This window comes from Prenolepis imparis, unplaced genomic scaffold (assembly GCF_030444845.1).
Source record: "Prenolepis imparis isolate NDT839.2.m4 unplaced genomic scaffold, iyPreImpa1.0 SCAF_12, whole genome shotgun sequence".
Lineage (NCBI taxonomy): Eukaryota > Metazoa > Arthropoda > Insecta > Hymenoptera > Formicidae > Prenolepis > Prenolepis imparis.
Window position 1 is genome coordinate 15876098 of NW_028141170.1, and position 24930 is coordinate 15901027.

Sequence of the window (24930 nt, forward strand, 5' to 3'; positions counted from 1 at the left end):
TTGTCCGGTTCGTCCTCTGATGGGGGAGATAAGGGGGAATGGGTGGAGGTTGTGGGGCGAGGTGGTGGAAAAAAGAGGAGAAGGGTTGTGGGGATTGTGGGAGCGGGGGTTGGCGTTGGCGTCGGCGTTGGCGCTGGTGTCAGGGGTAGTAATGGAGATGGAGTTAGGGTTAAGGATGTTGTGGGGGCCGTGTCCCTCGGCGGGGCCACGGCCGCCAATGCAATGGGGACGGCGAGGTGCTACCGGTGCCTGTGCCCTGGGCACGTGCGGTACCGGTGCACCTCGTTGGTGGACAGGGGCGGACGGTGTTATCGCTGCGCCGCCCCTGGCCACAGGGCGTCGGAGTGCGTGGGCGGCCCTCGGTGTCCACTGTGTGTGGACCTCCGACGACCGTCTGCGCACCAACTTGGGGGGCCGGGATGCGCTAGGGCGGCGCCCTTGCGCATCCCGGGGGGAATGAGGAGAGAACCCGGCCGCGGGCTCGGGGGGGTCCCCTCGGCGAAACAGCCGAGGTGGAGGCCCCCCGGGCGCGTGGGCCTGACTGTCTCCCCCATTAAAGGGGGAGTGGGGGGAGGAGGGAGGAGCGCTGTGAGTTCATAGCGCCCTTCCCTCAGTGAGTAGAAGGAGGGACGGGGGCGCTTGGCCGCTTGCCCGCCCGCCGGCGGCTCGTAAGAGTTGGCCGGTGGGATGGCGGGCGGCCCTGCGTCCCCGTCCAGCCGGGGCGTCTCCTCGGAGAGGCCTCGGCGTTAGTGCCGGACGCCACTGGCCGAACTCCTAACCCTTTGGGGCGGGGGGGAGTCATGGCGTCTGGCAGTGGGAGGGTGCCGCAGGGGGTCCAAGCTCCGGCTTGATCCCCATTGCACGCGGTTCCCCCCCCTGCGAGGTAGGCGGTGGTCTGTGGCCCTTCCACCGGGAGTATACCCCCTAGGGGTTCTCCCGGGGGGAGGGAGCGGCCGCCGTCGAGAGAGGGGGCCTCCTTTGTTGTCGCCAAATCCAACCCCCCTTTGGGGGCGGAGGGAGCGGCAACATTGGGGGCCGGGGGGGGCGGCAGGGACTTAGGAGCGGGGGCTCCCGGGTCCCATTGCACGCCGCCCCTCCACGGAGGGGAGAGGAGTGGTGGTGGTCCCCACTCCTCTCTGCCTGATAGGACATTGTCCTATCAAACGGAGGGGACGCACCAGAAAGTGGTGCGTCACGGCGCTTCGGAGGCCCCGTGTGCATGCGAAAGCGATTCCCGGGGCCTCCGAGTAGCGCCAGGAGGACCACCGTCAGGTTTAGCGGGTCGGGAAATGGGCCTTCCGCCCTTTCCCATCCCCGCATAACCCGAAGCCTCCCCCGAGGTGGAGGGTATGTGTTTAACACATTCCTGACGCAAAAAAAAAAAAAAAAAAGGTTAGGTTGGTGGGGAGGGTCCGTGATCCACCACCTTGGCGTGGTGGGGGGGCTCACCCTTCGCAAGGGGATAGCCTTGCGAGGGGTGCTAAGAGTGGATCGTACCTCCAAGTTCTTTGGAGGTACACTTGCCCCCGGTTCTGGGGGCTCCCCCTAGTTCCGGGGGATCCTTCTCGGCTGCGGGGGTCTTCCCGCAGTTGGGGGGGACGGGGCCCACTTCCCCTATAGAGCTTCGGCTCGTATGTGGTAGAGGATGGCGACCTTGAATACAAACGCCCGGTGGTATGGCACCGTTAGGGGATGGACATTGCACGGCGCCTTTGGCGCTGTCCTCCCTCCATGCTTTTGCGGCTTGTGCCGCTGGGGTTCCCTCCTCCGTGCTCTGGGGGGGGGTTTTTCGGGGTTTCTTCCGGGGGCTTCCCCCCGGGTTTGCGGGGGTGGGGATCTCGTGCGGTGTGGGCCGCGGGGGTGGGGACCGACCGTGACTACCCGAGGGGCATCGCCCGGAGGGAGTCACGGCGGTCAGTCGCCGGGGCCGCTCGGACGTATTCCGAGGCGGGGCCCGGCGACGAGAAGTACCCCAGGGTGCTGGTTGGGAGTCCCCAGGCTGGGTAGCCTGGGTCTCCGTCCCAGCGTCCCTGGGGGGTAGCCGCGCCCGGGCCACTCGGACGTATTCCGAGCTCGGGCCGGGCGCGGCGTGGAGGTCACGCGTGGTTACCCGAGGGGCTTTGCCCGGAGGGGTTACCCAAGGGGCATAGCCCGGAGGGTGCCACGCGGACCTGCCGCCGAGGCCGCTCGGACTTATTCCGAGGCAGGGCTCGGCGGCGAGAGCAAGCACTCCTGGCCGGTCGGGACCGTTTCCCCTTCCGAACCGGCCGGTCAGGAGAGGCGTAGTCCCTTCCGCTGGACGTGATTACCGGCGGGGGGACGTGCTGGTCGCCACGGCGGGCAAGGTGTGGACGGGGAGCGGCGTCCTCACCCCAACCGTCCGTGGGGCCCCCTGGGTGGCGCCACCCCCAGCGGTACCCGCGCTGTCGGAGGCGCGGGACCCCCGAAAAACCCGTGTGCGGTGTCACAGCTTCACACGGGGGAGTAAGGGGCTGGAGCCGGGCCAGGGGGGGTCTTTATCCCCTCTGGTTTCGGCATAGGTGGGCTCCCGGTGAGTCCACCGGGCCCGGCCGTCGGAGTGTGCCGGTCATGTTTCGGGCACTTCGGCGGTCGGTGGGAGATACGCCGGCCCACCGAGCCGCTGGGGGTAACGGGATTAAACATAATGAAGAGTTCCATTAACAATAAAACTAAATGTACGAATACAAAGAGGGAGGCGGAAATCCCTAACAGCAAAAGGGATGAGTCGGGACACGACACCGAGAAGATGGACACGGAGAGTGACCATGGCTCGGGTCGGGATACACCGGCTATCGGTAAGGAGGAGAGACGCCCGTCTTCCGCGAGCATGAAGTCCTCGGGTAAAGTCGAGGAAATACGCTCCAGGGTTGGGGCCAAGGAGGCGATAAAGTTCAGCACGGAGCTGAAGGATGCTGCTGCATCGACTCCTCTTCCCCCGGACGCGGACTTCCGGATGGAAGAAGTTATCCGGATCAGTGGAGCGAAGGGAAGAAAGAAGAGCGGCAAGGGAAAGAAGAGAAGGAGAATCAGGTCACCTGCTCAGTATTCCTCTACGGAGACAGAGGAGGTGGAAGTGGAAGTAGAGGACGTGGAGGAAGCCGTAGAGACGGCTAAGGGGCCGATAGATGTTCCCAAGAGAGGAAGGGGATGGCCTCCCAAGGAAGGGTGCGGCGGCCTATACATAGGACACGCTAAGGCGAAGGAGGAGGAATACCTCCAAGCCGAGAGGGAGCTAGAGGAGGAGTGGACCGAAGCGGCCAAGACTCGGTCGATGAAGGTTCTCAAGGGTGAGATCATCGAGGACGGTGAAGAGGCGGAGGCGGAGAAACGGGAAATCCCTGATCTCCCCGCCTCCGAAATTATAGCGGAGGTCAACAAAGTTGTCCAGGTGATTAGGAAAATTTCCTCTTTCACCAAAGGGTACAAGGGGACCTCCCGCAAAGTCCTCAAGGAAGCGGCAGAGGTGGTCACAACGGCTACTAAAGAATTATGTCGCCGGACGGCAAATGAGGAGAACCTCAAGCTGAGGGAGGAAAACCGCCAATTGAAAGCGGAAATAGCCTCCATGAAGCGGACGGTTCAAGGATTTCGGGTGGAAATTCGGAATCTGAGGGAGGAATTTGTCACCTCCGGAAAAGGGGGTGACAATCTGGCCGCCAAGGAGGACACGTCTCTAGCCAACCTCAAAACGAAGGGGAAGTGCAGCGACAAGGGCGTTGCACCGAGATCCTGTCAACAGGAGAGCGAACTTGCAATAGGCAACATAGAGGCCTCGATCATCAAACAAGTAGGTGAGATGATCAATGCAAGATTCGCGGCGGTCGAGGAGAGGCTCCCACCGGAAAGGAGCTTTCGACCTCCGGTGGGAGCTTCTGCCAATAAGACAGTACCGGCAGGGGCGAAGGCTCCAAAAACATATGCTGCAGCAGCAGCTGCAAAATCCGGGGACGAGCCCAAGGAGAAGAGGGTGCTGAGGAGCATGACTCGTCAACCTCCGCAACCCCCAAAGAACTCCGCTCCAACAAAGAGCGGGCCAAAAGTTGGCGTGACGGCAGTGCAGAAACCGAGGATTACTTCAATCCAAGAGGTCTGCACTGACGTCAAAATACTCTCTGCTCCTCATAACAGGAAAGAGGAGCAGGAGTGGATGGTGGCGGAGGCGAGGAAGAAGGGGAGCAAGAAGAAGAAGGGGACGAAGAACTCCGAGAATCCTCCTCAGCCTATCGGGAAGGAGGCAAGAGCTCTACCGATAGTAGCGGCAGCGAATCGGGGAGCAGCAGCGAAAAAGGGTACAGCGGCAAAGGAGACCAGTGGAGCGGCTGAAAAAGGATCCAGCCGACCAAAGGTCAACATCCGCCCCCCCAGGAGAGCGGCAATCCATATTAGCATGCCATCTCATGGGGGAAACGAGATGGAGACCACGGACGCCGACGGAGTGGCGACCCAACGGTCTTTGGGCGAAGCGATGGCCGGAATCCAGAAGGAGATTCGTCTGCAGGATTTCGGCATTTCGTCGTTGAAACCAAAGAGGGCCGCCACTGGGGGCCTATTGTACGAAGTGGCCGGGGAGGGGAATGCCGAAAAGGCGAAACTGTTGGCGGAGGCCTTGAAGAAGTCCCTTGAACCCAAGGGAATCAGGGTCTCCGTCCCTGTAAAGAGGTCGGAGATGCGTATCTCCGGCCTGGACGACTCTGCGACAGCAGAAGGCGTCTTGGCCTCATTGGCTGGGGCAGGAGGCTGTCTCGAGGGGGATATCAGGATCGGGAAAATATCCAGGTCCCCCCGGGACGGCCTGAGTTCTTGCTGGGCGCAAGTCCCGTCTATAGCGGCCAGTAAGATAGCGAAGGCTAGCCCACTGATGGTTGGTTGGACCACAGTGAAAGTGGAAGTACTGGAGGCCCGCCCGCTACAGTGCTTCAGGTGCATGGGCGCGGGTCATACCCGCGCTACATGCAAGGCAGAAACAGACCGCAGCGGTCTTTGTTACCGCTGCGGTAAAGCCGGGCACAAGGCGGGTGGATGCACAGAGCGGCCTTGCTGCCCGTATTGTAAAGATCACGGGCGCAAGGCCGACCACAGGTACGGGGGGAGGGCCTGCTCCTATGCGAAAATAACAAAAAGGGGAGGGAACAGAAGTAGGCAGGAGCAGGAGCCGAAAACAAAAGTAGAAGGGGCGGTCAAGGGGAAACAAGAACCCGAGAAGCCAGCTCAAGTGAGAGCTGCTAAGGAGACTAGCCTGGAGGGGGTGAGCAAGGTGTAATTATGCCTCGTGACAATGCTCATCTCCTCCAGGTTAATATTAACCACTCGGCCAGGGCGCAAGACCTGCTCATGCAGCACCTGGCGGAGTGGAGCATCGACTTAGCGGTAGTGGCGGAGCCGTACCAGGTCCCACAGCAGGGAAACTGGCTGGGGGACACTTTGGGCTCTGTTGCCATTGTTGGCAAAGGCGAGAGGGAAGCCCTACCATTATCCCTAATGGGGAAAGGGGAGGGCTTTGTGTCCGGAAGATGGGGGGAAACCGTCGTGGTAGGGGTGTACTACTCTCCCAATAGGGATCTCATCCAGTTTGAGGAGTACTTGGGTAGGTTGGCGGATGAAATAAGCCGCCACCTCCCGGGCCGAGTCTTGGTCATGGGGGACCTAAACGCCAAATCTGATGCGTGGGGTTCCCCCGTGACCAATGCAAGGGGTGAGATCCTGGAAGAGTGGGGGGCACAACTCGACCTTCTGGTCATCAACAGAGGGTCAGAGTTTACCTGCGTGCGGGACAACGGGGGATCCATCGTAGATGTTACATGGGGATCCCCTCAAGCCGCACGTATGGTAAGTGGCTGGCGGGTGATGGTGGGGTCGGAGACCCTATCGGATCATAGAAATATAAGGATGGAGGTCTCTGACCCTTCCTTAGGACGCCGGCCACGCCCCCGGGAGGAAAGACGCGGTGCACCCCTGCCCCCCCGATGGGCGCTTAAGCGCCTTGACGAGGACGCCTTAATGGCGGCCGCCACAGCCAAGGCGTGGGAGGAACCTCCCGCGCCTGACGCCTGCGACGCAAACGAGGAGGCGGCCTGGTTCCGATCGGCAATGGTGGAAATTTGCGATTCCGCCATGCCGAGGAGCCAGGCCAATCATAAGAAGAGGGGGGTGTACTGGTGGTCTGAGGAGATATCACGGTTACGCGCAACGTGCATCCGTTCGAGACACCGGTACACCCACTGCCGACGCAGGCGTCACACGGTTGACGAGGCGGCCGAGCTGTTGGAGGTATATAAAGAGGCGAAGAGATCCCTCCAACGAGCCATTAAGGAGGCCAAGGCCCGGGCCTGGGACGAGCTCCTGGAGACCCTCAATAAGGATCCGTGGGGGCGTCCATACCGGATTGTAAGGAAGAAGCTGCAGTCCGGTGGACCCCCGATCACAGAGGGTCTCCAACCCGACGTGTTAGAGGAGGTGGTCACCACTCTCTTTCCTCCGGACGCGGAGGAAGAGGGCGGGGACAGACCCTTGGGTCCAATAGTCCAAAATCAATGGACGGAGGACCTAAGGGTCACCGGGAAGGAGCTCGTCCAAGCGGTTAAGCGGCTCCGGGCTAAGAACACTGCTCCGGGGCCGGACGGAATACCGGGCAAGGCCTGGGCCATGGCCCTAGGCGTCCTCGGGGGCCGTCTGAGACAGTTGTTTGACAGTTGCCTCAAGACGGGACGGTTTCCCAATATTTGGAAGGAGGCCAAACTGGTTCTCCTTAGGAAAGAGGGGCGCCCCGTAGACTCACCTGCGGCGTACCGCCCCATTTGCTTATTGGATGAGGCGGGCAAGCTATTCGAAAGAATAGTAGCTGCCCGCCTCAGGGACCACCTATCGCGGGTAGGACCCGACCTGGCGGAATGCCAATACGGATTCCGAGAGGGCAGATCGACGATCGACGCTATTATGCGCGTCAAGGCCCTCTCGGATGAAGCAACGGCAAGGGGCGGCGTGTTGATCGGGACGAGTTTAGATATCTCGAACGCGTTCAACACGCTGCCCTGGGAATGCATCCGCGAGGCACTCCGGTACCACCGGGTGCCTCGGTACATTCAGGATGTGGTCGGGGACTACTTCAGCGATAGGTGGATATCCTACACGGGGCGGTACCAAACGCCGCATCGCAGGAGGATGAGTCGGGGGGTTCCGCAGGGGTCGGTCTTAGGACCACTCCTGTGGAACCTCGGATACGATTGGGTGTTGCGGGGCGCACTTCTCCCGGGCATGCACCTAGTGTGTTACGCTGACGATACGCTGGTGCTTGCCCGGGGCGACAATTGGGAGGGGGCCCGCCGACTTGCATCGGTGGGTCTGGCACTCGTCGTTGGACGGATCCGCGCTTTGGGACTGAAGGTGGCCCTCCAAAAGACCGAAGTTATTCACTTCAACGGTCCAAGGAGGGGACCACCTCGGTCCCATATAGAGGTAGAGGGAGTCCGAATGGAGGTGAAGTCCCATTTGAAATATTTGGGACTCACGCTCGACAGCCGATGGAACTGGCGGGAACACTTCTGTCGCTTAGCCCCCCGGATAAGGGCAGCGGTCAACAGTATTGGTTGCTTGCTGCCCAACATCGGGGGGCCGAGGGAGAAGATCCGTCGCCTCTACATGGGGGCGATCGGATCCATGGCGCTCTACGGGGCACCTGTGTGGGCGGGCGACCTGATGGTACCCAGTCAAAGACTGCTGCTAGGTCTGCAGCGAAGGCTGGCCATCAGAATCGTCCGCGGTTATCGCACGATCCCCGTGGAAGCGGCATGCGTGGTGTCGGGGTCGATACCCTGGACCCTGCTGGCGGAGGTGTACAAGGAACTGTACGAGCAGAGGAGGGACCTTCGCCAGCGGGGCCTGGCCCTGACACCGAAAGCGGCAGAAGTGGCCCGGCAAAGGGCAAGACAGCGCGCAGTGGAACGATGGTCGGAGGAACTACTCCGACCGAGGGCCGGTCTGCGCGCTGTCCAAGCAATTCAGCCGGTTCTATCGGATTGGCTGTCGAGAGATTTCGGACTCTCTTATAGGGTTGTGCAGGTGCTCACCGGGCACGGGTGCTTCGGTGAGTACCTGCACGATAAGGCGCGGAGGGAGCCAACGACGAAGTGCCACCACTGTACGGAGGTCAGGGACACGGCGCAACACACAGTGGAATTCTGCCCAGCATGGGCGGAACAGCGCCGTGCCCTGACCGATGCAATAGGGGGAGATTTGCAGCTCTCCAGCATGGTCAAGGCCATGCTGGAGAGCAAAGAAAAGTGGAGCGCCGTCGCCTCCTTCTGCGAGGACGTCCTAACGCGGAAGGAGGTGGCGGAAAGGGAGAGAGAGGAAGACCCGGACGCCGACCCGATGCGTCGCAAGAGGGCTGGCGTCCGGAGAAGGAGATTCGCCGCAGCCGCGGCGAGAGGATAGCGGGAAGGAGTTGTGCGAAGAGGGCGGGATCGGGAGAACAGTGTTCCCCAGATCCCGCCTCGGAGGGGGGGGAGAGTCGTTCCTCTAGGGGGACGGCTCTTCCCCTCGCGAGGAGGTTCTCTCGGGGACCGTGGCCGAATCCCAACCCCCTCTGGGGGCGGAGGGAGCCCGATCCCCGGAAGAAAACCAAAAGAGAGGCGGAACGGAGGGGACACGATCCTCGCCCCACGGGACGAGGTTCACGGGCCCCTCCCTCCCGCTTAGGGATACTCCCTCTCTCGAGGGGGTCTTCCGAGAGGTGCCCCCCCCGTGTCACGGCCGAATCCTAACCCCCTCCGGGGGCGGAGGGAGCCGTGACACGGGGGGGCGGAGGGCTCGCAGGATCTTTGGAGCGGGGGCTTCGGAGATCCACTGCACGCGGGCTCTCACGAGGGGGAAGAGAATGGGTGGCCCCATTCTCTTCCTTCCAGGACCGGGGTAAAACCCGGTCCTTTTTATCAAGGTTTGGAGCGCAAGCTCAGCGTGCAGCGACCCCGGCGTATGCGAAAGCGATTCCCGGGGTCGCTGCACAAGCGCTCAGAGGGCCACCGTGTGGTTTTAGTGGGTCGGGGGAGTCCCCGGGACGCATTTGAGTCCCGGTGGGCGTTGATCCCAGCCCCACATAACCCTCTCACCTCCCCCGAGGTGCGAGGGTATGCGGTCGCGCATTTCCACACGTAAAAAAAAAAAAAAAAAAAAAAAGGTTGGTGGGGAGGGTGGTTATGGAGATGGAGTTAGGGTTAAGGGTGTTGCGGGGGCCGTGTCCCTCGGCGGGGCCACGGCCGCCAATGCAATGGGGACGGCGAGGTGCTACCGGTGCCTGTGCCCTGGGCACGTGCGGTACCGGTGCACCTCGTTGGTGGACAGGGGCGGACGGTGTTATCGCTGCGCCGCCCCTGGCCACAGGGCGTCGGAGTGCGTGGGCGGCCCTCGGTGTCCACTGTGTGTGGACCTCCGACGACCGTCTGCGCACCAACTTGGGGGGCCGGGATGCGCTAGGGCGGCGCCCTCGCGCATCCCGGGGGGAATGAGGAGAGAACCCGGCCGCGGGCTCGGGGGGGTCCCCTCGGCGAAACAGCCGAGGTGGAGGCCCCCCGGGCGCGTGGGCCTGACTGTCTCCCCCATTAAAGGGGGAGTGGGGGGAGGAGGGAGGAGCGCTGTGAGTTCATAGCGCCCTTCCCTCAGTGAGTAGAAGGAGGGACGGGGGCGCTTGGCCGCTTGCCCGCCCGCCGGCGGCTCGTAAGAGTTGGCCGGTGGGATGGCGGGCGGCCCTGCGTCCCCGTCCAGCCGGGGCGTCTCCTCGGAGAGGCCTCGGCGTTAGTGCCGGACGCCACTGGCCGAACTCCGAACCCCTTTGGGGTGGGGGGGAGTCATGGCGTCTGGCAGTGGGAGGGTGCCGCAGGGGGTCCAAGCTCCGGCTTGATCCCCATTGCACGCGGTTCCCCCCCTGCGAGGTAGGCGGTGGTCTGTGGCCCTTCCACCGGGAGTATACCCCCTAGGGGTTCTCCCGGGGGGAGGGAGCGGCCGCCGTCGAGAGAGGGGGCCTCCTTTGTTGTCGCCAAATCCAACCCCCCTTTGGGGGCGGAGGGAGCGGCAACATTGGGGGCCGGGGGGGGCGGCAGGGACTTAGGAGCGGGGGCTCCCGGGTCCCATTGCACGCCGCCTCCCCACGGAGGGGAGAGGAGTGGTGGTGGTCCCCACTCCTCTCTGCCTGATAGGACATTGTCCTATCAAACGGAGGGGACGCACCAGAAAGTGGTGCGTCACGGCGCTTCGGAGGCCCCGTGTGCATGCGAAAGCGATTCCCGGGGCCTCCGAGTAGCGCCAGGAGGACCACCGTCAGGTTTAGCGGGTCGGGAAATGGGCCTTCCGCCCTTTCCCATCCCCGCATAACCCGAAGCCTCCCCCGAGGTGGAAGGTATGTGTTTAACACATTCCTGACGCAAAAAAAAAAAAAAAAAAAAAAAAAAGGTTAGGTTAGGTTAGGTTAGGTTAGGTTAGGTTAGGTTAGGTTAGGTTAGGTTAGGTTAGGTTAGGTTAGGTTCTCTCTCGTGGGATGCGGCCTTGCCGTGGCGAGAGAGCTCACCCCTTGCAAGAGGATAGTCTTGCAAGGGGTGCTAACAGCATCCCGTACCCGAGTAACGTCGGGTACATCAACTCCCCGGGTCTGGGGAGTTTCCCCAGTCCCGGGGAGCCCTCCCTGTGGGAGGAGGGGGCCCACTTCCCCTATAGAGCTTCGGCTCGTATGTGGTAGAGGATGGCGACCTTGAATTCAAACGCCCGGTGGCATGGCACCGTTAGGAGAGGGCACTGCACGGCGCTCCGGCGCTTGCCCTCCCGCCATGCATTTGCGGCTCGGGCCGCGGGGTTCTTGCGTCGTTTTCTCGGGGGGGATGTTTCCGGGGTTTCTCCTGGGGGTGTTCCCCTCGGGGTCTCGGGGTGGGGTCTTGTGCGGCTGGGGCCGCGGGGGTGGGTGACCATCCGTGACTACCCGAGGGGCTTTGCCCGGAGGGTTTACCCGAGGGGCATCGCCCGGAGGGAGTCACGGTGGTCTGTCGCCGGGGCCGCTCGGACGTATTCCGAGGCGGGGCCCGGCGACAAGTGCGGCCTCAGGGTGCTGGTTGGGGGTCTCCAGGCTGGGTAGCCTGGGTCCCCGTCCCAGCGTCCCTGGGGTCGGCCGAGCCCGGGCCACTCGGACGTTTCCGAGCTCGGGCCGGGCGCGGCGTAGTGGTCACGCGTGGTTACCTGAGGGGCTTTGCCCGGAGGGTTTACCCGAGGGGCATCGCCCGGAGGGTGCCACGCGGGCCTACCGCTGGGGCCGCTCGGACTTATTCCGAGGCGGGGCCTGGCGGCGAGAGTTTGTACTCCTGGCTGGTCGGGACCGTTTCCCGTACCGAACCGGCCGGCCGGGAGAGGTGGTGTCCCTTCCACTGGATGTGATTACTGGTGGGGGGACGGCTGGTCGCCACGGCGTGTAGGGCAGGGCCGGGGAGCGGCGACCTTGCCCGAAACGTCCGTGGGGCCCCCCGGGTGGCGCCACCCGCTGCGGTACCCCTGTTGTCGGAGGCAGGGGACCCCCGAAAGCCCGTGTGGGCGTCAAAAACCCACACGGGTGAGTAAGGGGCTCGGAGTCTGGCCGGGGTGCGGTATCCCCCCGGCCTAAGACATATGTCCCCTCCCCGGGGGAACTTGGGGCCCGGCCTTGGGGTGTGGCCGGTCATGTTTCGGGGCACCCCTTGGCCGGTGGGGGTATACCCTGGGGGACGGAGCCGCAGCGGGAAAGTGGGATTAAAGGAGATGATTACTAGCACAAAAATAAATAAGAAACAGAATGAGCGGGAGGTGGAGGTGATGGAAACGGAAGTTTCCAAACTTACAAGCGCCACGATGTCAAGCGCAGGGGAGGAGCAGAGTCGGAGTGAAACGACGAGTGGGTCGAGCACTTGCAAGGCGCAGGTTCCAGTACTGAGGATCAAAAAGATCGATCAGATCGATCATAAAATCGCAGTGAGGAAGCCAGTGCTGAGGACGAGAATGACCCTACCGCCGAATGATCGGGCAGTGGCTGGTCCATCCAGAGGGCCTGTAATGTCGGTGAAACCATCTGTGGACACGGAGGAGCCATTTGTGGACGTGGAGGACACGGAACACTATGACTCAGATGAAGAGGAATTCATACCTCCTCCCAGGAAAAGGAAGAGAGGAAGGCCCGAGACCACCGGCGCATTCAGGCTGGTTAAACAAGAAAGGGAAGAGAGAGCCAAAATAGAAGAGGAGTATGAGAGAGCCATCGCGAGCACCAAGGTTCCTTATCAAGAATCTAAACAATTCTTGCGAATGAAGGACCTGGTGTTAGAATGTGCGGACGATCTGAGAATTGCTCCAAACGCAGAAATAGCGGCCGAGAGTCTGAACCAGACACGGGCGTTAATGGAGGCGCTCTGCAAGTCCAAGAAGGGATTGCAAGGGAAGATTCAGGCACAGATTAAGGAGGCGGCCTGCTATTTAGAGGCTGCCATCACTACCATCTGTGGGAGAATCTATGCAAAAGATATCGGAGAGGAAGAGGGCTCGACGGAGGCACTGAGGAAGCAAGTCCGGGCCCTTAAGGCGGAGAACACCAGGCTTCATAATGAAGCCAAAAGAGCGCGGATAATGCGTAAAAGTATAGAGGATGGAAGCATCCAACCTCCCGCAATAGACACGCACCCGCCAGACGAGTTGGAAAAGATGGGGGAAGCTGCGCAACCCCGACAGAGCACTGACGACCCGATGGAGGTGGAGATGGAGGTGAGGGCGACTCCCTTGCCTTCATCGCAGCCAATGAGACCCCCCATCAAAGGAACAACCAAGGCGCTAGGGGAGCATCCTCCTGGAATAAACAAAGAGGAGGATAAAGTAATATATGATGACCTGTCACAAAGGATCCAGGCATTACTCGAGGAGAGAGGGGCTTTTATGGAGAACCTCAAGAGAGGGGATAGTAAATCCCTCCCGCTGGAAAGAAAACTTTCTTCTTCTTCATTTTCAAATACCTCCACGCCCCTTCGGCCGGCGGTACCGGCCAGCTGCCCCGAGCGGACGCCTGCTGCGCAAGGTGGCGTTGATCCTCGGGCAACGACGGTTGGTGACAAGGAGAGGAAGAAAAAGAAGAAGGGGAAGAAGAAGAAGACAGAGGCGAAGGAGGAACCGAAGCCTCAACGTCCGAGAGAGGACTTTCTCTTGAAGAGGAAGAATCCCCCCTCCATCCCAATGCCCGGCCCGGAGAAGGCTCCACTCCCTCCCCAACAAACCGAAACCCAGGAAATTTTCTGGAGCAAGGTTGTAGGCAGACGGGAGAAGGAAGCCACAAGAAAACGGAACCAACAACAAATACCGACATCCGGACCGGGAAAAAGGGCCGCATCCTCACTCCCTCCTCAAAAAGAGGAGGGTAAGGCGATGGAGAGACCGAAGCCCGCAAAAAAGGAGGGTATAGGGAACAAGAGGGCTCTCAGAACTGCCGCGGTCACTCTCACATGTCCTCCTGGAAGTTATGGTGAGGTGATCGGCAAGGCAAGGGATATGATCAATATCAAGGACCTTGGCATCCCCAGCGTTAAGGCGCACATAGGGGTCACGGGTGCAATGGTCTATGAGGTCAAGGGGAAGGATCGTGGGACCAAAGCAGATGAGTTTGCGAATAAGCTCCGCGAAGTCCTAAAGGACGTTGAAGGCGTCAGAGTAGGAAGGCCGGTTAAAGCGGCTGAACTACGTGTTCGTGGCCTTGATAGGGCCACAACAGATGAAGAAATAAGAAGGAAGCTAGCGGAGGTGGGAGAGTGCAGCCCAGACGATGTAAGAGTTGGGAAAATGCGCTTTGCCGCCAGAGCCCTAGGCACCGTTTGGGTAAAGTGCCCGCTTGCCTCTGCGAAGAAGATACTAGCGGTGGCCAGAATCCAGATTGGCTGGATAATGGCCACCGTGGAACTTCTAAAAGAACGGCCTGTGCAGTGCTACAAATGCATGGGCATGGGCCATGTGCAGGCGCAATGCAAGAATGACAGGGACAGGAGAAATACCTGTTACAATTGTGGGGAAGAGGGGCACAAAGCTCAAGATTGCCAAAACTCTTCCAAGTGCGTGTTGTGCGCGGAAGCAGGCAGACCTGCGGGACACAGGATGGGGAGCAGGACCTGCACCCCTCCTAAACAAAGGGGCAAACCAGAGAAGGAGAAGGCAGGGCTGCCAAAGAAAACCCCGGCTGGAAGGAGTGCAGAAGGTGGAACAACCTCAAGAGAAGGAACGCAGAAGACCCGCAGAATCACGCGCAGTGGAAGCAAAGGAATGTCTGCTGCTGCCGCTGTCGCTGCAAAAGAATTATCTGCGGAGAGGAAGGAACAACCTAAGAAAGATGGGAATGATGAGCCTAAGGAGGCAAATCAAATGATGGAGGTGGTCATGGAGGAGGCCGGCGACACATAGAGTCATGTCGATACCCCTTCTTCAGGCCAACCTTAATCACGCCCGGCGCGCCCAGGATCTATTCATTCAGACCATGATGGCGCGCCGGTGTGGTGTGGGGATTGCCGCCGAGCCCTACATGGTACCGGAAAGTCACCCATGTTGGGTGACTAACGGTGCGGGCTCGGTGGCCATTACGTGGAGGAGAGAGGTGAACTCCCCCCCCTGCAGAAAAATAGGTGAGGGCAGGGGGTTCGTCTCTGTAGAATGGGGGCCTATCTCTATCGTGGGGTGCTACATCTCCCCAAATATGGGCATTGCCGAGTTTGAGCAAGTGATGGACGGGGTGGCGGACTTTGTCCGTACCTGCCTTCCCCGCCCGGTAATAGTGGCCGGGGACTTTAACGCTAAGTCTAGCAGTTGGGGTTCCCGGCGCACCGATGCTAGGGGCAATGCCCTTGAGACATGGGCGGCGGCACTCGGCCTGTACATTATGAATACAGGCACGAGGAGCACCCTTATCAGGCCGCAGGGAGAGTCGATAATTGACCTTACGTGGGCCAATTCCCCTGCGGCCAGCAGAATAAGCGGATGGAGAGTGGTGGACGACGAGACTCTATCTGATCATCTCTATATAGAGATGCGGGTCTGCGTCGTCCGCCAAGGGGTGCTCAGCCGCGCCCAAGGGGGAGATGAGAGGCCTCCAAGGAGATGGGCCTTGAAGAAGTTGGATGCAGACAGGCTAGTGGCCGCAGTCGCCTCGGCGACCTGGCCCGGCACGGTTATACCCAATGAGGGAGTGCAGGGTCGGGTCGAATGGCTCGGGGAGGTGATCACGAGTGCGTGTGACGCAGCCATGCCCCGGGTCAAATATATACCGCGCCGCAAAGCGTACTGGTGGTCGGACGAAATAGCCGAACAAAGGCAAGTATCAGTCCGAGCCAGACGCCGATTTACACGAGCAAGGCGGCGCGGAGATGACGAGGTGACGGCTGAGGCTTACGCGGAATACCGATTCGAGCGTAATACCCTTAGCGCGGCCATTAGGAAGGCCAAGGCCAGAGCTTGGGACGAGCAGCTGCTCGCTCTGAACTCGGACCCGTGGGGGCGCCCGTACAAGACCGTCATGAACAAATTACGGCATTGGGCGCCCTCCGTGACGGAGACCCTAGAGGCCCCGGAGCTAACACAACTGCTCGACAAACTGTTCCCAGTGGTGGCTAGGACTCCACGTCAACTTGACGACGAAGAGCCTGCCCCCTGGGAGGAGGAATACGGGGTCACGGGGTCTGAGATGGCCGGGATTGTCAAACGGTTGAAGTCGAGGGGCAATAAAGCCCCTGGACCGGATGGCATTCCCGGTCGGGTCTGGGTGCTGGCCTTGGACCACCTGTCTGCATTCGTGAGGCAATTGTTTACGGATTGCCTCAAGCAAGGAGTCTTCCCCCCGGCTTGGGAGAGGGCCAATTTGGTCCTCATCCCCAAGGGGGCCAAAGTTGCGGGGAGTCCGCAGGCGTACAGGCCCATCTGTCTGCTGGACGAGATTGGCAAATTATTTGAACGTATAATTGCCGACCGTCTCGTCCGGCATCTCGCCCGGGTTGGCCCCGATCTTCACGGGGACCAATATGGATTCCGCGAGGGAAAGTCAACCATTGACGCGATTCGCCGCGTCAGGTCCCTCGCGGAGTCAGTCATGGAGGATGGCGGGGTGGCGTTGGCGGTGTCGTTAGACATCGTCAACGCGTTTAACACCCTGCCATGGGATCGGATAGAGGACGCGATGACATATCATCGCGTCCCCGACTACCTCGTGAGGATCATCAGGGGATATTTCCGGGCGAGGTTCATAGAGTACAGAGACAGGGATGGGTGTGTACGTCAAAGGGAGATCACGTGTGGGGTCCCGCAGGGGTCGGTTCTCGGACCCTTGTTGTGGGACCTCGCGTTTGATAGGACTCTCCGCACGGCCCTCCCCCCCGGCAGCAGTGTCGTCTGTTACGCGGACGACACGCTAGTGCTGACCGGGGCGGATAGCTGGGGGGAGGCCCGAGGACGGGCGGAAATAGCAGTGGCATGCGTAGTTCGCGAAATAAGAGGTATGGGCCTGAGAGTGGCGCCTCAGAAAACTGAGGCGCTTTACTTCCACGACGGTTCTCGCGGGAAGCCCCCGCAGGCCCATATCTCGGTGGATGGCACCTCCGTCCGGGTTGGGACACAGGCGAAATATCTGGGTCTCATTCTGGACGGAAAGTGGAATTTTATACCCCATTTTGAGCGGCTGGCCCCCAGGTTGGAAGGGGTAACGGCTGCACTTGGTCGGCTCCTCCCTAACCTGGGGGGGCCGGATGGAAGGGTCCGCCGCATGTACGCCGGCATTGTCAACTCGGTTGCCCTCTATGGGGCACCGGTTTGGGCTGGGGCTGCGCTCACCACTCCTCGCATAAAAGACGCCCTGCGTAGAGTGCAACGGCGCATCGCGATACGGGTGGTGCGCGGTTATCGGACAGTGTCACATGCGGCGGCCGCGACCCTGGCGGGGCTTCCGCCAATGGAGCTCGTCGCGCTGATGTACCAAGAAACGTACGATCGGACGCGCGAGCTTCAGAGGCGGAACATACGTATGACTGCCGGGGTCAGGAGGGGTATGAGATTCCATGCCCGGCGACGCATGACTGAGAGATGGGAGGAATATCTCCTCAACATCCCGGAGACCAACTCCGGGACTCGCGTCGTCGGGGCCGTGCGGCCACACCTGGAGGAATGGGTGAAGAGGCCGCGAGGCAATGAGGTGTCATTCCACACTGCGCAGGTGTTCTCCGGACATGGTTGTTTTGGGGAATACCTGTGCAGAATCGGGAAGGAGCGAACTACAGCATGCCACCACTGCGAGGATGGATTGGACACTGCGCAGCACACGTTGGCCTATTGCCCCGCATGGGCCAACGAGCGCAGTGTCCTTACTGATAAAGTCGGGGAAGACCTCTCGCTGTCGACACTGGTGGAACGGATGCTCGACGGCGAGGAAGAATGGAAGGCGGTAACCTCCTTCTGCTCATCAGTCATGAGGCAGAAGGAGGATGCGGAGAGGGCGCGAGAGGGGGCCCGAGATAGAGGAGACGGCGACGGGGGCGGCCCGCCGAGGCGGGGTCGCGGAGGCGGACCACCTCGTCGCCGTACAAGGAGACGCCCCCCTGACGGGGTACGCTAAGAGGGAAGGATGAAGGACAAGGGGCGCTATGCCCCCCTCGTCCGGAGACAAAGATGGGAGGCCCATTAGGGCGATTGGTTGGGCGGGGGGCGCTGTGCCTCCCCCGCACGATAGAAGAACGAAGGCCCCTTTTGGGGCGGAGAAGTAGTAGTTCTAGGAGGGGTGCGGGGGCGGGTGTCGCCTGGCTGGCGGCCGCACGGCGAAAGCCTTGCGGCCGGCAGTCGGGCGGCATCCGTCCCCGCCCCGGCCGAGGTCCTCCTCCCGGGGAGGGCCTCGGTGACGCCCCCGGACCGATGGTCGAATCCCGTTAAGGGAGGGAACCGCGGCCCGGGGGCATGGGGATCACAGAGGCTCGCCAGGAGCCTCATTGCACGTGGTCCCCCGGGTATAGACGCGGCAGCGGCGGCCCTCTCACCGGTGCCTTAGAGCGCCGGTGGGAGGGTGGCGCTGCCTGCGGGGGTTCTCCCCTCTCTTCTGGGGGGGAGTTCCCAGGAGTAGGGTTCCCGGAGCGCTGGCCGAATCTCTTCTTCCTTTGGGAGAGAGAGGGAGCCTCGTTCCGGGAGCCGGGGGTGGCGGCTCGAGCGGGAACACTCGAGCCGTGACCCCGCCCCCCAAACTTTTTGGGAGGGCGTGACGTAGGGGTGGTGTCCCCCTGCGTCGCAACCGCGAAGAATCGCACGATAAGTGCGGGCGGAGAGTATCTTCCTCTCGGGGAAGATGCTCTCCCGGGATGAAAAGGCTTGGGGATGGCAAGAAGTAATGCTTCGGTAGTTCCTTGCCATCCCCCGAATAGCCCGCGAAGGCACCCGCTGTGGTTTTAGTGAGGTAGGTCTTGGACTCCACCGTCGATACATTCGTGTATCGGCGATGGGGGACAAGGAGTCCCACATAACCCTCATCCCCTACCCGGGGGATGAGTGGTACCATGAGGTTTCCACAGCGTCAAAAAAAAAAAAAAAAAAAAAGGTTAGGTTAGGTTAGGTTAGGTTAGGTTAGGTTAGGTTCTCTCCCGTCGGTCGCCACCTTGTCGTGGTGGGAGGGCTCACCCAGTACACTGTCGTACTGGGTGCCAAGAGCGACCAGTACCAGGATTTCCTGGTACAAGGCCTTTCCTTGATTGGAAAGGCGGTATGCGTGTGTGTGTGGATGAATGAATGAGGGCAGGACGGGCTCTATAGGGTTGGTACCCAACCGTCCTATGGGTGGGATCCCCAGAGAATAAAGCCAACTTCTTACACTAATCATGATGGACACTAAGAACGAGACGATCATTACTGTCGCAGCGGGATCGGATACCGCAGCGGCCGGTGGGAGAGGCTGTATTGTCCCGGCAGCCTCCTCATCGTCATCAAACGTCGGGCCTCCACGGGAGTTGGAAGCGAGCTCCCGTGGTGAATTGGCTATCCGCTTCACCAAGGGTGGACTTAAGGCCGTACAAGTGCGGGGGAAGCCTAAGTCTAAGGCTTGTCCTAAGGCTGGCACCTCTCAGCCAACCGTACGGCTTACAAGAGTGGACCGAGGCGGAAAGATTTCCGCAAGCACCACTCCCTTAACCAAAAGGGAAAGCGGAAGTAAAGCCACCACTGGGACGATGAGGCAGGCGCATGTCTCCCCGGACCCCCAGTGGGAACATTCCTCCTCCTCCTCCTCGTCTTCTGACGAGGAGGAGGACATGGATGTGGACGTGGAGGAGGTCCACAGCGATCAGAGGAAGGCTACGGAGGCGGTGGAGAGAGGCCGAGGTCGGCCCCCAACCACCCAAGAATATACTGGCATGACGGCGGCCCGCGCTGACCGCCTTGCCATATTAGAGAAGGAGGTCCGCCTGAAGGAGGCGCTCTACGTCCTAGACGCGAACGCTCCTCCAAAGCGTACCAGGGGAAGGGACAGCCTTCCCACCGAGGAGGAGATGATGGCTGAGCTTCAGTCAAAGAGAACATCGGAGATATATGCGAGGGCTAGTCGTCACCTTATGGCTGTCGACAAGACCTCTGATGTCTCAAAAGGACTGCAGTCGACCCTTAGCACGGCGCTAAGAAGAGCGGCGAGGGAGGTCCAGGTTGCCCTGGCCGTCCTTATGGAAAGAGCGCGCAGCGCCTCGGAGGAGCCAGTCCCCTCCCAGGAACTATGCGCCTTAAAAGCGTATGCACAGGCGCTCAAGAGTGATAAGGAGAAGGCGGACGCCGAGATCGATGATCTCAAGAAGTCGCTCGCGGCGGCCAAAGCAGAGCTGGCCACTGCGAGGGCATCCGTCTCTCCGTCGCGTCGACCCCCTGCTCTGAAGCGCAAGCTCAGAAACAGGGACGTCGACATGGAGAGGGAAGAGGACTCCGACCCGCCAGTGCGGGATACGGAGTGGTGCCCGAGCATTCTGGCACCAAGCTCTGCCCTGAGAACGGTGGACAGGGGGACTTCTCCTTGCCCAACCGTGGTGAAGGACGACGCGGCCTCCAGTGGACTTAGCCCACAAGAGGTTGAGGCTCTTCTGTGTCGAATCACAGAATTGAAGCAGGAGGTTGACAATACGCGGGCCGAGATGGCGGAAGTCCTGGACTCCTCCATCTCGGCAATGCAGAAATGTCGGGATGAGAATAGGGAGCTGCGTCGGCAGCTAGAACTCCGGGGGAGGAACAAACCTCCATCAGCCGGGGTTCCGCGGGGGGTTAAAGCTGCGGGGGGTCCGTCGACTTCTGGGAAGGGGGGGGGATCTTCTGTGGTAAGGGACAGTATTGGCTCGGGGGGGAATACAAACGACCTATGGTCGAAGGTCGTAGGAAGGAAGTCCGCGAGCGCTGATAAGCGCCTACCGCGGGCTTCCAAGGGGTCTGCGGCTCCGCTAGCCGGGGAGCAGACGGGCGCGGGTCAAGCGGCGAAGCCAGATAAGGGGCGCCGCAAAACATCGCGGAGGAAAAGGAAGAGGGGCCCGCGAGCGCCCGCAACCGCGGCCGTAACGGTCACGATTGCGGAAAATGCGGGCAGTGGTCTGACCTACGCCCGGGTGATGGGCGAGGCGAGGGAGAAGATCTCCCTCCAAGACCTCGGCATCGCGGGGTCGAGGCTCAGGCCATCAATGATGGGGGGCCTTGTTATAGAGATCCCCGGAAAGGACCGCCTGTCCAAAGCTCGGCAGTTGGCCGAGCGGATGAAGGATGTGTTCAAGGAGAAGGAGGAGGTGAAGGTCACGCAGCCCCAGAAGACCGCGGAGCTTAGGGTCCGGGGTCTCGACGTGGCCTGCACCTCCAAAGATGTCTCCCTGGCTATCGCCGCGGAGACGGGGTGCCCGGAGGAGCACATTCGGGTGGGAGAGATCCGGCGCAGCTCGGACGTTGGCCCAGGCTCAGTCTGGGTCTGCTGCCCGATCTCGGTGGCCAGTAAGCTGGCCAGAGTAAGTAAGCTGCAAGTCGGGTGGAGCAGTGTCAGGGTGGAGACACTAAAGGCTCGACCCGTATTTTGCTTCCGGTGCTTCGGACACGGTCACGTCCGGGCCCGGTGCAAAGCGGCAGTGGACCGCAGCACCGCCTGTTACCGGTGCGGGGAGCTGGGCCACAGTGCCAAGGGGTGCACGGCGCAGCCCAAATGTCTGGCTTGCGCCGATATTGGCTTGCCTGCCGGGCACCGACTGGGAGGCAAAGGGTGTAGACCCAGGCCTCCCTCGAGACGGAAGGAGGATATGCCGCTCGCTGAGAGGATAGCAAAAGCTTCCTCGAAGCAAGCGTCGAAGACGAAGGCGGAAAAGCCCGGTAAACTCGCGGCGAAGCGAGTCCCTGCCGGGCCACCAACTGCATCGTCCTCTGGCCAGAAACAGAAACTGGCCAGTGCTAGGGAAGAGGTAGCGATGGAGACTGACACTTAGTCAGTCTCACTGACCACCATCCTCAACTCGGAGGATGGAATAAATCCCACAGTCAAGTGGGATTTACGGGGACTGCAGATCCACAAGTCGGGGGACTTGTGGGTCATTGCACGTAGTCCCCCGTGAGGAGGAGAGTGTGGCGCGACACCCACCTCTCCTCATGAGGAGTGAGACAAACGTCTCCCTCCTCGCGAGAAGGGCGCGAGTCAACGCGCAGTCAGAGATGTTCTTGGACGTAATGCCTCTAGCGGTTCCCGAGAACATCTCGCAAGGCCGAGTGTCGCCGTCTGGTTTTTAGTGGGTCGGGGGTCGCTTATACCCCCAGCCCCACATAACCCACCTTGCCTCCCCCGAGGCGGGTGGGTATGCGGTTGCGCATTTTCCAGACGTTAAAAAAAAAAAAAAAAAAAAAAAAAAAAAAAAAAAAAAAAAAAGGTTAGGTTAGGTTAGGTTCTCTCCCGTCGGTCGCCACCTTGTCGTGGTGGGAGAGCTCACCCAGTACACTGTCGTACTGGGTGCTAAGAGCGACCAGTACCAAGATTACTTGGTACAAGGCCTTTCCATGCTTGGAAAGGCGGTGTGTGTGTGTGTGTGGATGAATGAATGAGGGCAGGACGGGCTCTTTAGGGTTGGTACCCAACCGTCCTATGGGTGGGATCCCCAGAGAATAAAGCCAACTTCTTACACTTATCATGATGGACACTAAGAACGAGACGATCATTACTGTCGCAGCGGGATCGGATACCGCAGCGGCCGGTGGGAGAGGCTGTATTGTCCCGGCAGCCTCCTCATCGTCATCGTACGTCGGGCCTCCACGGGAGTTGGAAGCGAGCTCCCGTGGTGAATTGGCTATCCGCTTCACCAAGGGTGGACTTAAGGCCGTACAAGTGCGGGGGAAGCCTAAGTCTAAGGCTTGTCCTAAGGCTGGCACCTCTCAGCCAACCGTACGGCTTACAAGAGTGGACCGAGGCGGAAAGATTTCCGCAAGCTCCGCTCCCTTAACCAAAAGGGAGAGCGGAAGTAAAGCCACCACTGGGACGATGAGGCAGGCGCATGTCTCCCCGGACCCCCAGTGGGAACATTCCTCCTCCTTCTCCTCGTCTTCTGACGAGGAGGAGGACATGGATGTGGACGTGGAGGAGGTCCACAGGGATCAGAGGAAGGCTACGGAGGCGGTGGAGAGAGGCCGAGGTCGGCCCCCAACTACCCAAGAATATACTGGCATGACGGCGGCCCGCGCCGACCGCCTTGCCATATTAGAGAAGGAGGTCCGCCTGAAGGAGGCGCTCTACGTCCTTGACGCGAACGCCCCTCCAAAGCGCACCAGGGGAAGGGACAGCCTTCCCACCGAGGAGGAGATGATGGCTGAGCTTCAGTCAAAGAGAACATCGGAGATATATGCGAGGGCTAGTCGTCACCTTATGGCTGTCGACAAGACCTCTGATGTCTCAAAAGGACTGCAGTCGACCCTTAGCACGGCGCTAAGAAGAGCGGCTAGGGAGGTCCAGGTTGCCCTGGCCGTCCTTATGGAAAGAGCGCGCAGCGCCTCGGAGGAACCAGTTCCTTCGCAGGAACTCAGCGCCCTGAAAGTGTACGCTCAGACGCTCAAGAGTGGTAAGGAGAAGGCGGATGCCGAGATCGATGATCTCAAGAGGTCGCTCGCGGCAGCCAAAGCAGAGCTGGCCACTGCGAGGGCATCCGTCTCTCCGTCGCGCCGGCCCCCTGCTCTGAAGCGCAAGCTCAGAAACAGGGACGTCGACATGGAGAAGGAGGAGGACTCTGACCCGCCAGTGCGGGATACGGAGTGGTGCCCGAATATTCTGGCACCAAGCTCTGCCCTGAGAACGGTGGACAGGGGGACCTCTCCTTGCCCAACCGTGGTGAAGGACGACGCGGCCTCCAGTGGACTTAGCCCACAAGAGGTTGAGGCTCTTCTGTGTAGAATCACAGAATTGAAGCAGGAGGTTGACAATACGCGGGCCGAGATGGCGGAAGTCCTTGACTCCTCCATCTCGGCAATGCAAAAGTGTCGGGACGAGAACAGGGTGCTGCGTAGGAAGCTGGAGCTTCGGGAAAAGGAGAAAATTCCTACAACCGGGGTTCCACGGGGGGGTAATGTTGCTGGGGGCCAACCATCTTCGGGGAAGAAGGGGGGGGTATCTCATGTGACCGGGAGTATTCCTAATTCTGGGGGGGACACTAAAGACCTGTGGTCTAAAGTAGTGGGGAGGAAATCCGTGGGCGCCGATAAGCGGCAACCACGGTCCTCCAAGGGATCTGCCACTCCGATAACCGGGGAGCAGTCAGGCTCTGGTCTTGCGGCGAAGCCAGATAGAAGGCGCCGCAAGACATCGCGAAGAAAAAAGAAGAAGGGCCCGAGAGCTCCCGCAACCGCGGCCGTAACGGTCACGATTGCGGGAAAAGAGGGCAGTGACCTGACCTACGCCCGGGTGATGGGTGAGGCGAGGGAGAAGATCTCCCTCCAAGACCTTGGCATTGCAGGGTCAAGGCTCAGGCCATCAATGATGGGGGGTCTCGTAATAGAGATTCCCGGGAAAGACCGCCTATCCAAAGCTCGGCAGTTAGCTGAGCGGATGAAGGACTTATTTAAGGAGAAGGAGGAGGTGAGGGTCACGCAGCCCCAAAAGACCGCGGAGTTGAGGGTCCGGGGCCTCGACGTGGCCACCACCTCCAAAGACGTCTCCCTGGCAATCGCCGCGGCGACGGGATGCCTGGAGGAGCTCGTCCGAGTGGGTGAGATCCGGCGCAGCTCGGACATTGGCCCAGGCTCAGCCTGGGTCTGCTGCCCGGTCTCGGTGGCCAGCAAATTGGCCAGAGCAGAAAAGCTGCAAATCGGGTGGAGCAGAGTCAAGGTGGAGACTCTGAAGGCTCGACCCGTTTTTTGTTTCCGGTGCCTCGGACACGGTCACGTCCGAGCCCGGTGCAAAGCGGCAGTGGACCGCAGCACCGCCTGTTACCGGTGCGGGGAGCTGGGCCACAGTGCCAAGGGGTGCACGGCGCAACCCAAATGCCTGGCTTGCGCCGATCTGGGTTTGTCAGCCGCGCACCGACTGGGTGGCAGAGGGTGCAAACCCAAACCACCCTCGAGGCGGATGGAGGATGTGCCGCTTGCGGAGAGATTGGCCACGGCCGCTCCCTCAAAGCAAGCGTCGAGGAAGGCGAAAAAGCCCGGTACACTCGCGGCGAAGCGAGTCCCTGCCGGGCCATCAGCAGCATCATCCTCTGGCCAGCAGAAACTGGCCAGTGTTAGGGAGGAGGCGGTAGCGATGGAGACCGACACTTAGTCGGCCTCGTAGACTACCATCCTCAGTTCGGAGGATGGAGTAAATCCCACAGACAAGTGGGATTTACGGGGACTGCAGATCCACAAGTCGGGGGACTTGTGGGTCATTGCACGTAGTCCCCCGTGAGG